This window comes from Ambystoma mexicanum, chromosome 3q (genome assembly GCF_040938575.1).
Source record: "Ambystoma mexicanum isolate Mex_15411 chromosome 3q, UKY_AmexF1_1, whole genome shotgun sequence".
NCBI lineage: Eukaryota > Metazoa > Chordata > Amphibia > Caudata > Ambystomatidae > Ambystoma > Ambystoma mexicanum.
The window spans coordinates 384,835,988-384,848,197 of NC_090926.1; the positions used below are offsets into that span (position 1 = coordinate 384,835,988).

The 12,210-nt window shown below is 52.0% G+C and overlaps 1 protein-coding gene across 4 annotated transcripts in view; it reads right to left on the minus strand.

The window, feature by feature from the left end:
- TCOF1 (treacle ribosome biogenesis factor 1) overlaps positions 1-12,210 on the minus strand; it is a 926,286-nt gene that overhangs the window by 725,083 nt on the left and 188,993 nt on the right. The gene's annotated exons all lie outside the window — the stretch shown is intronic.

Consider the following 12,210-nt stretch of genomic DNA (forward strand, 5'->3'; position numbering starts at 1 on the left):
GGCACTGGGCTATTACTGCAGTACAAATTACTTAATCCATGGTTTAGGCAAACGTAAATTACAACTGCTAGCGGCCTACTGCACACCACTTGTAGGAAGACCTCAAACAATCATGTCACATCAGGGAACCATCACTCAGAGCATATACTGACCAGCTGTTAGGGAGTATTCTCATTTCTGTGCTAATTCCCTTCAACCTTAGAGGCCCCCCCCAACCCCCCAGCCCCCAGCTCTTTTGCTGGACTTTTAAATTTTAACCCTGGAGTGAGCGAGACCTTTCTCTCACCCTCATGTGTTTTGACCTATTTGGATGATGTGTTTCTCCACTGTTTTTGGAGTCTGACAAACTCCATAGGCATCTACTTTTTGTATGGGGACAAACAGCACCTTCAGTGCAGTGTCACAGAAATCCTTTATAATTCTCATAAGGTTTAACTACCTTTTCTTGTGTGAACTGCTGTTCAAGAATAGTAAAGTGAAATTGACTTTACTTACCTTCTCTTTGTGGGTCCAGCAGACACCATCTTGTGTGCAGTGCTGGGGGGTTACCTAGTAGCCCCTTATCCTACATTCTCATGTAATATGTTTTAGGTTACCCTCCCTACTTTAAATGGCTGGTGGCAGTGGTTTCATTTTCCTACCATTGTGCTTTTCTACCGCAGGCTGAATCCTCAGCTGCTGTATAGCACCCATGGGTGACCATTTTGTCAAAATGGCCTGGTCCTTTTTCGCCATTTTCTGTCAGGTCTTTCTTGGCTTTTACTGTGCTTTGAGCCTGGTTTGAGCCCTTTGTTTTTCCTTAGACGGGCTTCAGCCCTAAAGCCCACCTCTGACTCCAGTCTGTCTGGAAAGGTAGGACACAAGGAAGGTTCCTGAAACTCCCCTGTCCTTTGTTTCTAAGAGTGCCTGAATGCAACCAGTCCTGATTGGCTGGCTGGCTGTCCTTTCAGGACAGCCACCCTGCTGCGTGGTCGACAGCCTAGGCTGTGCATGACTGGAAGAAACTTGCTTAAAAAGGCGAGGGTTTTGGGAGCAGAGGCAGAGTCAACCACTGGGAGAAATAACCGATGCAGAAACCGTGAATGAAGCGTGCTGCATCCTCCTGGACCTTTGAATTGTCCGGTGAAGCCCTGATGCTGTGTTGAAACTGCTTTTTCAATTTGACAGTAGCTCCGGAAGGGACAACTTCTTCCCTTAGGTTAGTGGGACCGACTAACCCCAAGACGCACTCCACTGGAACACCTTCCGTGACGAGGTGTACTTCTGTTAGTCCAGAAGAACAAGTTACTTTCTTACCTGATAACGTTCTTTCGATGGGATGGTCCGACGACTTATTCCATATCTATGACAGGTAATGTCCACAGCTGTGCTGCTTTGGAAAATCTTCGGCGTCTGCGTCCTGCGTCGATGACGTTGATGCGCCGTCCCAGAGGACCTCCTCCGACATCACCCGATGTGATAAGTAGGACGCACAACACCGGTAGCCTCAGTTGTAGTTTTTTCCCCAGAACGTGTGCCACCAGTTTTCTGCCAGTCAGACACACAAGGCCTTGCGGAACGCAAGCTGCAATCGCAAAAGAAATTCCGCAGAGGGAAAGGTAGGGAGGGAGCGATATGGAATACATCGTCGGACCATCCCATCGAAAGAACGTTACCAGGTAAGAAAGTAAATTGTTCTTCGAGGGGATTGGGTCTTCCGACGTATTCCATATCTATGACAGACTCCCAAAGCAGTACCAAGCAAGGAGGTGGGAAAAGAATTTAGAACACAAATTTAGCATGCCCAATCAAATTGCGGAATAAAGGAATGCCTTGCCAAAGGCCAGATCCTGCACTCGGATGGAATTGAGGGAGTAGTGCCATACAAAAGTATGTACTGAAGCCCAGGTGGCTGCATCACAGATGTGACGAATAGGAACACCCCTCTGCAGGGCAGTAGACGCAGCCACTCCCCTGGTAGAATGGGCCCGCAAGACAGCCGGAGGATCCTTACCCGCCAAGCGGTAACACTCCGAGATGGCCAAAATAATCCAACGAGACAAAGTCTGTTTCGTCACAGCTTGTCCCAAACGCTTTCCAGCGTAACCAATGAAAAGTTGATCGTCCACTCTGACTCGGGACATGCGCGAAATATAAAAGCTCAACGCTCTCCTAGGATCAAGCCAATGGAGCCTCTCTTCCTTACCAGGATGTGGAGGAGGATAGAACGCCGGAAGAACAACCTTCTGGCCCAAATGAAATTCCGAAACCACCATCGGAAGAAAAGAAGGACGAACTCTAAGGACAACCCTGTCCTTAAGAAACAGTGAAGGGTGGCTTAACTGAAAGTGCCTGTAACCCACTCACTCTGCGAGCGAAAGTAACCGCAACCAAAAACAGTTTTCTGAGTTAAGCCTCAAAGGGCAAGAATGCAAAGGCTCAAACGGAGCACCCATAAGAAAATTAAGAACAAGGTTCAAATCCCAACCGGGCACCAGAAAAGGTGACCGAGGGAACACATTAGTGAGCCCTTTCAAAAACAGAAAAATTAAAGGAATCTCAAAATAGGGACATTCTTCAGACGAGCGCTTAAATATGGACAGCACCACCAGTTAACCTTTAATGGTCCCCACTTGCAGGCCCCTGTGGGCCAAGGAAAGCAAGAAAGACAGAACCATGGGAATGTCACATTCAAAAGGATCCACATTCTTAACTCTGCACCAGTCGCAGAACTTTCTCCAACGGCAAAAGTACAGAGACTTTGTTGCCGGCTGCCTGGCCGAGAGCAACACCTCAATCACGTCTTCAGGGAGGTCCCAATCCTTATACCTCAACCTTACAGAAGCCAAGCCGTGAAGGTTGAGGGATCTGACCTCTGGATGGAGAACCTGACACACCCCCCCCCCGTGAGAGCAGATCATCTCGGTAGGGAAGACGACATTGAGGGCAGATGGACAAGTCGAGAAGGTCCGGGTACCATGTCCTCGGCGCCCACGCCAGAGCAATGAGGATCATCCGGGAACCGAACCTCCGCAGTACTTGCAGGACGGGGACTGGAGGAAACACGTACAGCAGTGGGAATGACCACTCCACCACAAACGCGTCTCCTAACGCTCCTTTTGGAGGAAATTCCCGCGAGCAGAACCTTTCGCACTTCCGGTTGACACTGGAGGCGAAGAGATCCACTTGAGGGGTCCCCCAAAGGGCGAAGATCTCCAGGAGAATCTCCTGAGCCAGCTCCCACTCGTGAGAGATCGTGCTCTGCCTGCTCAGAGCATCCGCCGTCTTGTTGTCGTCTCCAGCCAGATGAAATGCCGAGATCGAAACTTCCTGCTGGATGGCCCAGAACTCGAGCTGCATCGCCTCCCTGCACAGAGGAAGTGACCCTGTTCCCCCCCCCCCCTTTTTGTTGAGGTAGTGCATGGCCACCGTGTTGTCCGTTCCTCGCACAGTCAGCAGAAAAGCCTTCAGGGCAAGGCTGACGGCCCTCAGCTCCAACAGACTGATATGGAGTCTGGACTCCGACGGAGACCAACGACCGCTGACTCAACTCGTTGGCATGAGCTCCCCATCCCGTGAGGGATGCGTCCGTCACGATCATCACCTTTGGCCAGGGCAGCCAAAATGCCCCCCCCCCCCTTCATCAGATTGCCTTCGACGGCCCACCACAGAAGGTCCTGGGCGACCGAGGGCGGCACCTGAACAGGGTCCGACAGCCTGCCGGAGGACTGAGACCAGTGGAGCTTGAGTGCCCACTGCAAAGATCTCATCCGCAGACGAGCCTCTGGCACCAGAAGAATGCAGGATGCCATGAGGCCGAGCAGTCTCAAGAACTCGGATGCTGGGAGATTCTGGGCATGTTGAAACTTGTGCACCATCTGCTGAATGTGAAGAGCCCTCACCTGGGGAGGAAAACACTGCCCCAGGGATGTGTCGAGCACTGCTCCGATGTACTGGAGCCGCTGTGTTGGTGTCAAATGGGACTTCTTTAAATTGAGGGAGAAGCCCAGCTTGTGAAGGGAGTGGCAGGTGACTGACAGATCCAGGACTTGTGAAGGGAGAGCTCCCCCTGATCAACCAATCGTCCAGGTAGGTTGAGACGTGAATCCCCTTTCCTGAGATGCGCTGCCACCACGACCATGAGCTTGGTGAAAACCCTCGGGGTGGAGGTCAATCCGAGCGGCAGGACCCGAAACTGAAAGTACGAGTCGCCAACCGCGAACCTCAGGTACTTCATGTGCTTGGGATGGATCGGCACATGGAAGTAAGCGTCCTTGAGGTCGAGTGACACCAGCCAGTCCTGAAATTGAAGGGCCTGGAGAACTTGAGAGAGTAACCATCTTGAACTTGTCCTTCCTAAGGAGTTTGTTCAAACCACGCAAGTCCATGATGGGTCTCAATCCTCGTAGCCCCCCCCCCCCCCCCCCCGTCTTTCTTCGAAATCAAAAAATAAGGGGAATACATCCCTTGTTCCTCTCCGCTACAGGCACCAGTTCTATGGCGCCTTTCCTGCGCAAGGAGCAGATCCGGACTCTTCAAAGAGGTTCCCAGGTGGATTGTCGCAAGGCCTCTGCCAAAAGGGAAGACAGTAGCCGTGGGTTATGATCTCCAGAACCCACACATCTGAAGTAATGGGGCGCCACTCTACAAGATGCTGCACCAGCCTTCCCCCCCAACCGGCGAACCATGGGACCTGGCCTCATGACTGAGTGGTAGCGGCTGCGGTGTTGCCCAAGGGCAAAGAGGCAACTGCCCGAGCGGCCTTGGTACTTAGAGTACCCTGTTTTCCATCTCTGGCACTCTTGCGGTGGCCTCTTTGACTGCTAGCTCCTCTAGCTTTACTGAAGGATGAGTAATAGCGAAAGGAACCTCCCCTCCATTGTTGTCCCCTAGGACGAAAAGGCAGAGGTTGTCGAACTGCAGCGCCCAACGACTTTGCTGCAGCGTTGGAGGTCTGCAACCTCTCAAGGCTCTCGTCAGCCTTGCTGCCAAAAAGATGTTCACCGTCAAAGGGCACGTTGAGGAGCCGGGACTGCACATCAGGAGCGAACCCAGACGTCCGCAACCACGCAAACCTGCGTATTACGGTGCTCGCCGCCATGGACTGGCTGACACAATCTGCCATGTCCAAACCCGACTGAACGGCCTCACACATGGCATCCTTGCCATCCTGAACCATAGCAAGGAAACCATCCCGTTCGTCCCCTTCGGGAATATGTTCAGCCGCTAATGCGACACAGTTCCACAGAGTGCGTGTGAAACGAAACAAGGCACATATGGAGTTGGCCGCCTGAAGCGCCATACCCCCTGAAGAAAACACTTTCTACGCCCAGCCGTCAAAACGTTGGTCGTCCCTATACGGAGGGATGGTAGGATACGACGCCTGCTTTGCCGGGGCCGTAGCCGCCTCCACCACCAAACTCTCCGGAGTGGGGTGCCTGGACAAGTAGCAGGGGTCGCTACTGGCTGGCGGTATTTTCGCGACAAAGACTTGCCCACTGCCGGGAGACTCTCCGGAACAGTCCAAGCCGCCGCCACCCTTCTCTGCAGAGCCATATGAAACGGCAATACCGGGTCAGGGGGGGGTGGGGGGGGGGGGGGACCAAGATCAAGGATGTCCGTGAGATCATCCTGAACGAACTCCCCTGGGGGAGCCGACCAACCCAAGTACTCGGTGACCCGAGACATAAGGTGCCGATATGAAGAATCGGCATGAGTGCCAGGCTCCAGCCTACAAAACTCCACCTCCAGAGAGGTGTCCAGTCCACTGGCATCATGCAATGACTGCTTCAGGTCATCAAACTGGCTATGGCCCGAGATAAGCTCATCTGGTACCGTAACCGGAACCAAGCCATCAGAGCCTTCATCACCCTCTGAAATGTACTCCAGGCGGTGAGAGGAAGACATCTGGGGACCAAAGCTGTGCCTGACCTTAGCCAGAGCCTTTCGAGGGGCTAACCCCGTGCCACAGGGTCCCTCTGACACAACCGCCTCGAAAGGCGTCGAGGGCGCCGAACGAGTCGGTGCCGCATTGAGAGAATCGGCGTTGAGCGAATCAGCGTCGACGTCAGCTGCAGCGCCGGCAGCATCGACACAGGCCTCGAAGCCGGAGCTCCGAGCGTGTCTCGACGACCTAGGTGCCGACAGCGTCAACGACCCCCTAGGAGGCAGAGCCTCGAGAGAAATCGTCGACGACCTCGGCGCCACAGGCGTCGACTTCTTCGAAGAAGGCACCGGATCACGTGGTCTCGAGCGCGTTGAGGACCGGGACCTAGAACAGGCATGGCGAGAATGGCTACCCTTGTCCGAGCGGGACCTCTCCCGCGAGCCATGCCGACCACCCAAGCCCGAAGGTGTACGAGCGGTGTCTCTCGACCGGTGCCGACAGACCCCACTGAGGCGCGGACGGACTGGTGCCCTGCGATTTAATAATCGCTAGCATCTGCTTCCCGAAGGAAGCCCATTCCTACGGTGTCACTTGCATGGTGGGATAAGTGACCCGCCAACGGACGGAGTCCTCAGAAGAGGACAGGGAAGGCGACCGACGCCGGCACTTCCGGGAATGCCGCGAAGAGGCGGAGAAGTGGCGAGACCGACTCCTGGAAGAAGACCCACTGGACTTCCGACGATGACGCGGAGAGTCGCCTCTCGAGTCATCCGTCAAAAGCCTCGTAGACCTCGACTTCCGGGGCTTAGACACCCGACCTACCGACAGCTTCTTCTTGCGTTCCCGCAAGGCCTTGGCCGTGAGCGACTGGCAGTCGACAGTCGTCCGTATCGTGGGCCTCCCCGAGGCACCAGAGGCAGGCGTCGTGAGAGTCCGTGACCGACATCTTGGACCCACAGTCCCCACATTTCTTGAAGCCTAGACGCAGGGTTGAAGACTAAGTAGACATCGCCACGAAAAGATCTTCACAACAGGTTCAACGAACCAAGAAGAAAACAGCAAATTCCAAAGAGTCGAGGAGTACTGAGATTCACAAAGCGAACACATTCGCGGAAAAAACGGAACTGAGGCTACGGGCATAGTGCGTCCTACTCATCACATCGGGTGACATTGGCCGTCGGAGGTCGTCCTCGGGGACGGCGCATCGATGCAGGAACCGAAGATTTTCCGAAGCAGCACAGCTGTGGACATTACCTGTCAGATATGGAATACGTCGGAGGACCCAATCCCCTCAAAACAACCCTATAGTATGTATGGTATCTATATTAAGTAGGCCGGAAACCAATCGCATCATGTAACAAACATCGCAAACACAATCGTCAATGTAACCAGAGGGCGTCCATTTTGTGAAAATATTCGCCATTTGCTTTTTTCTTTTTTGTCAAAAATGCTTTGCAAATGTATTCTATGATTCAAGCTCATACATGGTGCGAGGCCACAGCCTGCATGTTGAAAGATCAACAGACAGCAATTCCAAACGATACAGAAGAACAAGTTACTTCTTACCTTGTAACGTTCTTTCGACGGGATGTTCCTCCGACGTATTCCTCATCTTAGATATCTCCTTCCAGCTCTGCTGGCCTCGGAAAATGTTTTCTCTCTAGAGGGAGCTGCGCGTCGACGTCCTCCGAGTCGATGTCCCTTGACAGCCGCCGTATCGACGTTGACGTCATCCTGCCTATAAAGGCCGCGCGCAGCGTCCGTTGCTCAGTTCCGTTTTGTAGCCCACAATAATTCTTTCTGGACTAGACTAATCACCCTGAAGGAGCGTAAACTGCAACAACAAGGGAAGTAGAACTGCGGGGATGGATGGGAGGGTCGATGAGGAATACGTCGGAGGAACATCCCGTCGAAAGTACATTACAAGGTAAGAAGTAACTTGTTCTTCGAAGGGATTGTGTCCTCCGACATATTCCTCATCTTAGATAGGCTCCCATAGCAGTATTCTATTATTGGAGGAGGGAGTACTGACTTCACGCTGTCTTCTACTGATGAATAGAATGCAGTACAGCCCTTCCAAACCTAGTCTCTTGACTGGAGGAGGAATCCAAGTTGTAAAATCGTGTAAAGGTATGGACAGACGACCATGTAGCGGCCGCACAGATGTCTTTAACTGGCACACCTCTTTTGAGGGCCGATGAAGCTGCAATACCTCTGGTCGAATGAGCCCTAAGGTTTTGAGGGGGCTCGTTCCCTGCCAGTTTATAACATTCCAGAATGGCCAGAATGATCCATCTGGAAATGGTCTGCTTAGTTATTGGTAACCCCAGCTTGTGACCTGTGTAACCTACAAACAACTGGTCTGCCTGTCTTATCCTGGCTAGTCTACTGATGTAAAAACTTAAAGCCCTTCTAGGGTCTAGCCTGTGTAACCTCTCTTCCTCTTTCCCCGGATGAGGAGGAGGATAGAAAGATGGTAGGGTAATCTTCTGAGTGATATGGAATTCAGAAGCCACCTTTGGGAGGAAATTAGGCTTCACTTGCAGGACAACTTTGTCTTTGTGAAAGATTGTGTGAGGGGGTTTACAAGAATGAGCTTGTAATTCGCTCACCCTTCTAGCAGATGTAAGTGCTATTAATAAAACAGTTTTAAGGGTAAGGAATCTTAACGAACAAGAATGGAGTGGTTCGAAAGGTGTGCCCATCAGAAAAGTTAGGACTAAGTTTAAATCCCATAGGGGAACTAGGAATGGACTTGGGGGATAAACATTGGTTAACCCCTTTAGAAACTGTAGTACCAAGGGTAACTTGAAATAGGATGGTTCTTCCGCAGTGCGTTTAAAGATGGATAGCGCTGCGAGATAGCCCTTAATGGTGCCAACTTGAAGGTCTGAATTCGCCAAATATAGTAGGAAGGACAAAACCATTGGAGTACCACATGAAAAAGGGTCGATATTCTGTTCTCTACACCAGCTGCAAAATCTGTTCCAATGGCAGCGGTATAAAGACTTTGTTGCTGGCCTCCTTGCCGAAAGCAACACCTCCATAACATCATCAGGGAGGTCCCAATCCTTGTACCTCAGCCTTTCAGAAGCCAAGCGTGAAGGTTGAGGGTTTTGATGTCTGGATGGAGAACCTGACCTCCCTTCTGTGAGAGTAGGTTCTCTGAGTGGAAGTCGAATTGGAGGGCAGATGGACAAGTCTAGAAGGTCCGGGTACCACGTTCTCCTGGCCCAATCCGGGGCAATTAGGATCATGGTTCTCCGGAATCTTCTCAACCTCCTGATCATTTGAGGAATGACAGGGACCGGTGGGAACGCGTACAGAAGCGGAAACTCCCAGTCCACTATGAACGCATCTCCCAGAGCTCCTCTCAGGGGAAATTCCCTTGAGCAGAACAGATCGCATTTTCTGTTGGGGCTGGTGGCGAACAGATCCACCTGAAGGGTTCCCCAAAGGGCGAAGATCTCTTGAAGTACTTCCTGAGCTAGCTCCCACTCGTGGGAGACTGTGCTCTGCCTGCTCAGAGCGTCCGCTGTCAAGTTCTTCTCTCCGGCTAGGTGAACTGCCGATAGAGAGATTCCTTCTTGGATTGCCCAAAACCAGAGCTGCATGGCCTCTCTGCACAGGGGTAGTGATCCTACGCCTCCTCTTTTGTTGAGGTAATGCATGGCCACCGTGTTGTCCGTCATTATCAGGACGTTTTTCCCTTATACAGCTGGCAGGAACGCCTTCAGCGCAAGTCTGATGGCTCTCAGCTCTAACAGGTTGATATGTAGTCTGGACTCCGATGGAGACCAAGGACCGCTGATGGTCAAGTCGTTGGCGTGGGCTCCCCACCCCGTGAGTGAGGCATCCGTGACTACTGTTATCTCCGGCCAGGGTTGCGAAAAATGTTCTCCTTTCAGAATGTTCTCCTGACAGGCCCACCACTGAAGGTCTCGAGCCACCCTGTCGGGAACCTGAAGAAGATCTGTCATTCTCCCTGAGAATTGTGACCACTGAGTCCTCAGTGCCCACTGGAGGGATCTCATTCTCAGGCGAGCCTCTGGCACTAGGAAAATGCAGGATGCCATGAGGCCTAGCAACCTCAAAAAGTCGAAGGCTGGGAGACGTTGGGCATCTTGGAACTTGGTAACCATCTGTAGAATATCTTGAGCCCTCACCTCTGGTGGCGAGGCTTTTCCCAGGGAAGTGTCCAGGATCGCTCCTATGAACTGGAGTCTCTGCGATGGTATCATTTGTGACTTCTTTAAATTGAGGGAGAAGCCCAGTCTGTGAAGGAAGTGGCACACGTGATTTAGCTGGATCTGAGCTTGTTCCGAAGAAACAGCCCTGATCAACCAATCGTCCAGGTAGGGGTAGACGTGAATCCCTTCCCTCAGACTTGCCGCCACTACCGACATTAACTTGGTGAAGACCCTCTGGGCGGAGGTCAGCCCAAATGGCAGCACTCGAAATTGATAGTGAGAGTTGCCAATTGCGAACCTCAGGTATTTCCTGTGTTTGAGATGGATAGGCACATGGAAATAAGCGTCCTGAAGGTCCAGAGATACCAACCAGTCCTGGAACTGAAGGGCCTGGAGGATCTGAGAGAGTGACCATCTTGAATTGGTCTTTGAGGAATTTGTTCAATTCTCGCAAGTCCAAGATGGGTCTCAGCCCTCCGTCTTTCTTTGGAATGAGAAAGTAAGGGGAGTACCAGCCCTTGTTCCTCTCCGCTACAGGTACCGGTTCTATGGCACCTTTCTCTAGCAGGTCCAATACTTCCTGCAAGAGGAGCGGATCTGGAGCTTTGAGAGCTGATCCCCGGTAGATGACTGAGGTATGCGTAGGAAAGGCAGGCAGTAACCTTGGGCAACAGTTTCCAATGCCCAAGCATCTGACGTGATAGCCTGCCTTACCGCCAGAGGTTGAGTCAACCTGCCTCCTACAGGTGTCCTGTGAGGGAAGTCCTCAGAGTGGTTTTGGGGCGGCTGATGCAGATGCCGATGGTAAAGAGGCACCTGCTGTTGCTGCGGCTTTTGAATATCTACCCAGTCCACCTCGGGTAGTTCTTCTTTGTCCCCTTTGAGCCGGTCGTCCTCTACCTCTTCCGAATGCGAGTAGAAGCGAAAGGACTTACCCCTCGCAGAGGTCCCTGTGGGACGAAAAGGTGTCTGACGGATTGCAGCGCCTAGGGATTTTGCTGCTGCTTTTGAAGTTTGCAGTTTCTCTAAACTGTCATCCGCCTTTTTCCCGAACAAAGAAGAGCCATCGAATGGCATGTTTAAGAGCCTGGCCTGCACATCTGGGGCAAAACCAGACTCTCAACCAAGCGAATCTCCTGGTCGTTGTACTTGCCGCCATTGCTCTGCTGATACTGTCAGCCGAATCAATGCCCATCTAGAGGGATTCGCACATAGCGTCTTTACCGTCCTGTATGATATTCAGGAACGCCTCCCTTTCTTCTCCCTCCGGGATGCAGTCAGCCGCTGTAGAAGCACACTCCCAAAGTGTATGGCTGAATCTAGCAAGGGTGCAAGTAGCATTAACAGATTTTAACGCCATGCTACATGCCGAAAAAACTTTCTTTGCCATAGCATCATATTTTTTATCGTCCCCGTCCTGCGGGACGGTAGGATAAGCCGTCTTGACATCGGTAAAAGATGCTGCCTGTACCACCAGACTTTCTGTGGATGGGTGTTTTGACAAAAACTCCGGGTCTGTAGAAGATACCCTGTTCCCCAGTTCGTCATAATCTTCCTCTGAAGAGCTTTATGAAAAGGCACCACAGGATCCTCCTGTGGGCCTTTGTCAAGAATATCGGTGAGGTCATCTTGCTGGAAAGATTGTGAAGGTGCAGACCACCCCATAAACTCTGTGATCCTGGCCATTAAGGCTCTATAGGGGGTTTCAGCATGCTCCCCCGGCTCTGGCCTAGCAAACTCCACCTCAGGGGAAGTGTCTAACCCACTTGCCTCATGTAAGGAATCATGAAGATCCTTTAATCTGCGTTCTTCAGAGGAAATTTCCTCTCTAATTGGGGTTACAGGTCCCTGGAACTCAAATGTGTCTTCCTGTTCAGACAATTCACCCTCTTCCATTATTGAGGACATAGTTCTCAATTGTTCTGAACTCGTAAAGAGGTGTAAACCCCATTTCCAAGGCAGAGGGTGCCGAACTTGTCATAATCGGCCTCGAAAACGTAGATGTCGTCGACGCCGAAGGCTTCGAGCGTGGCGTCGAAAACAAAGGTGGAGGCCTCGATGACCTCGACAGAATTGGGATTCTGCTCGACAATCTCGAAGCCATCGTCATCGAGGACCTGGGGATAGTCACTGGGTGTGTCGTAACCGTGACTT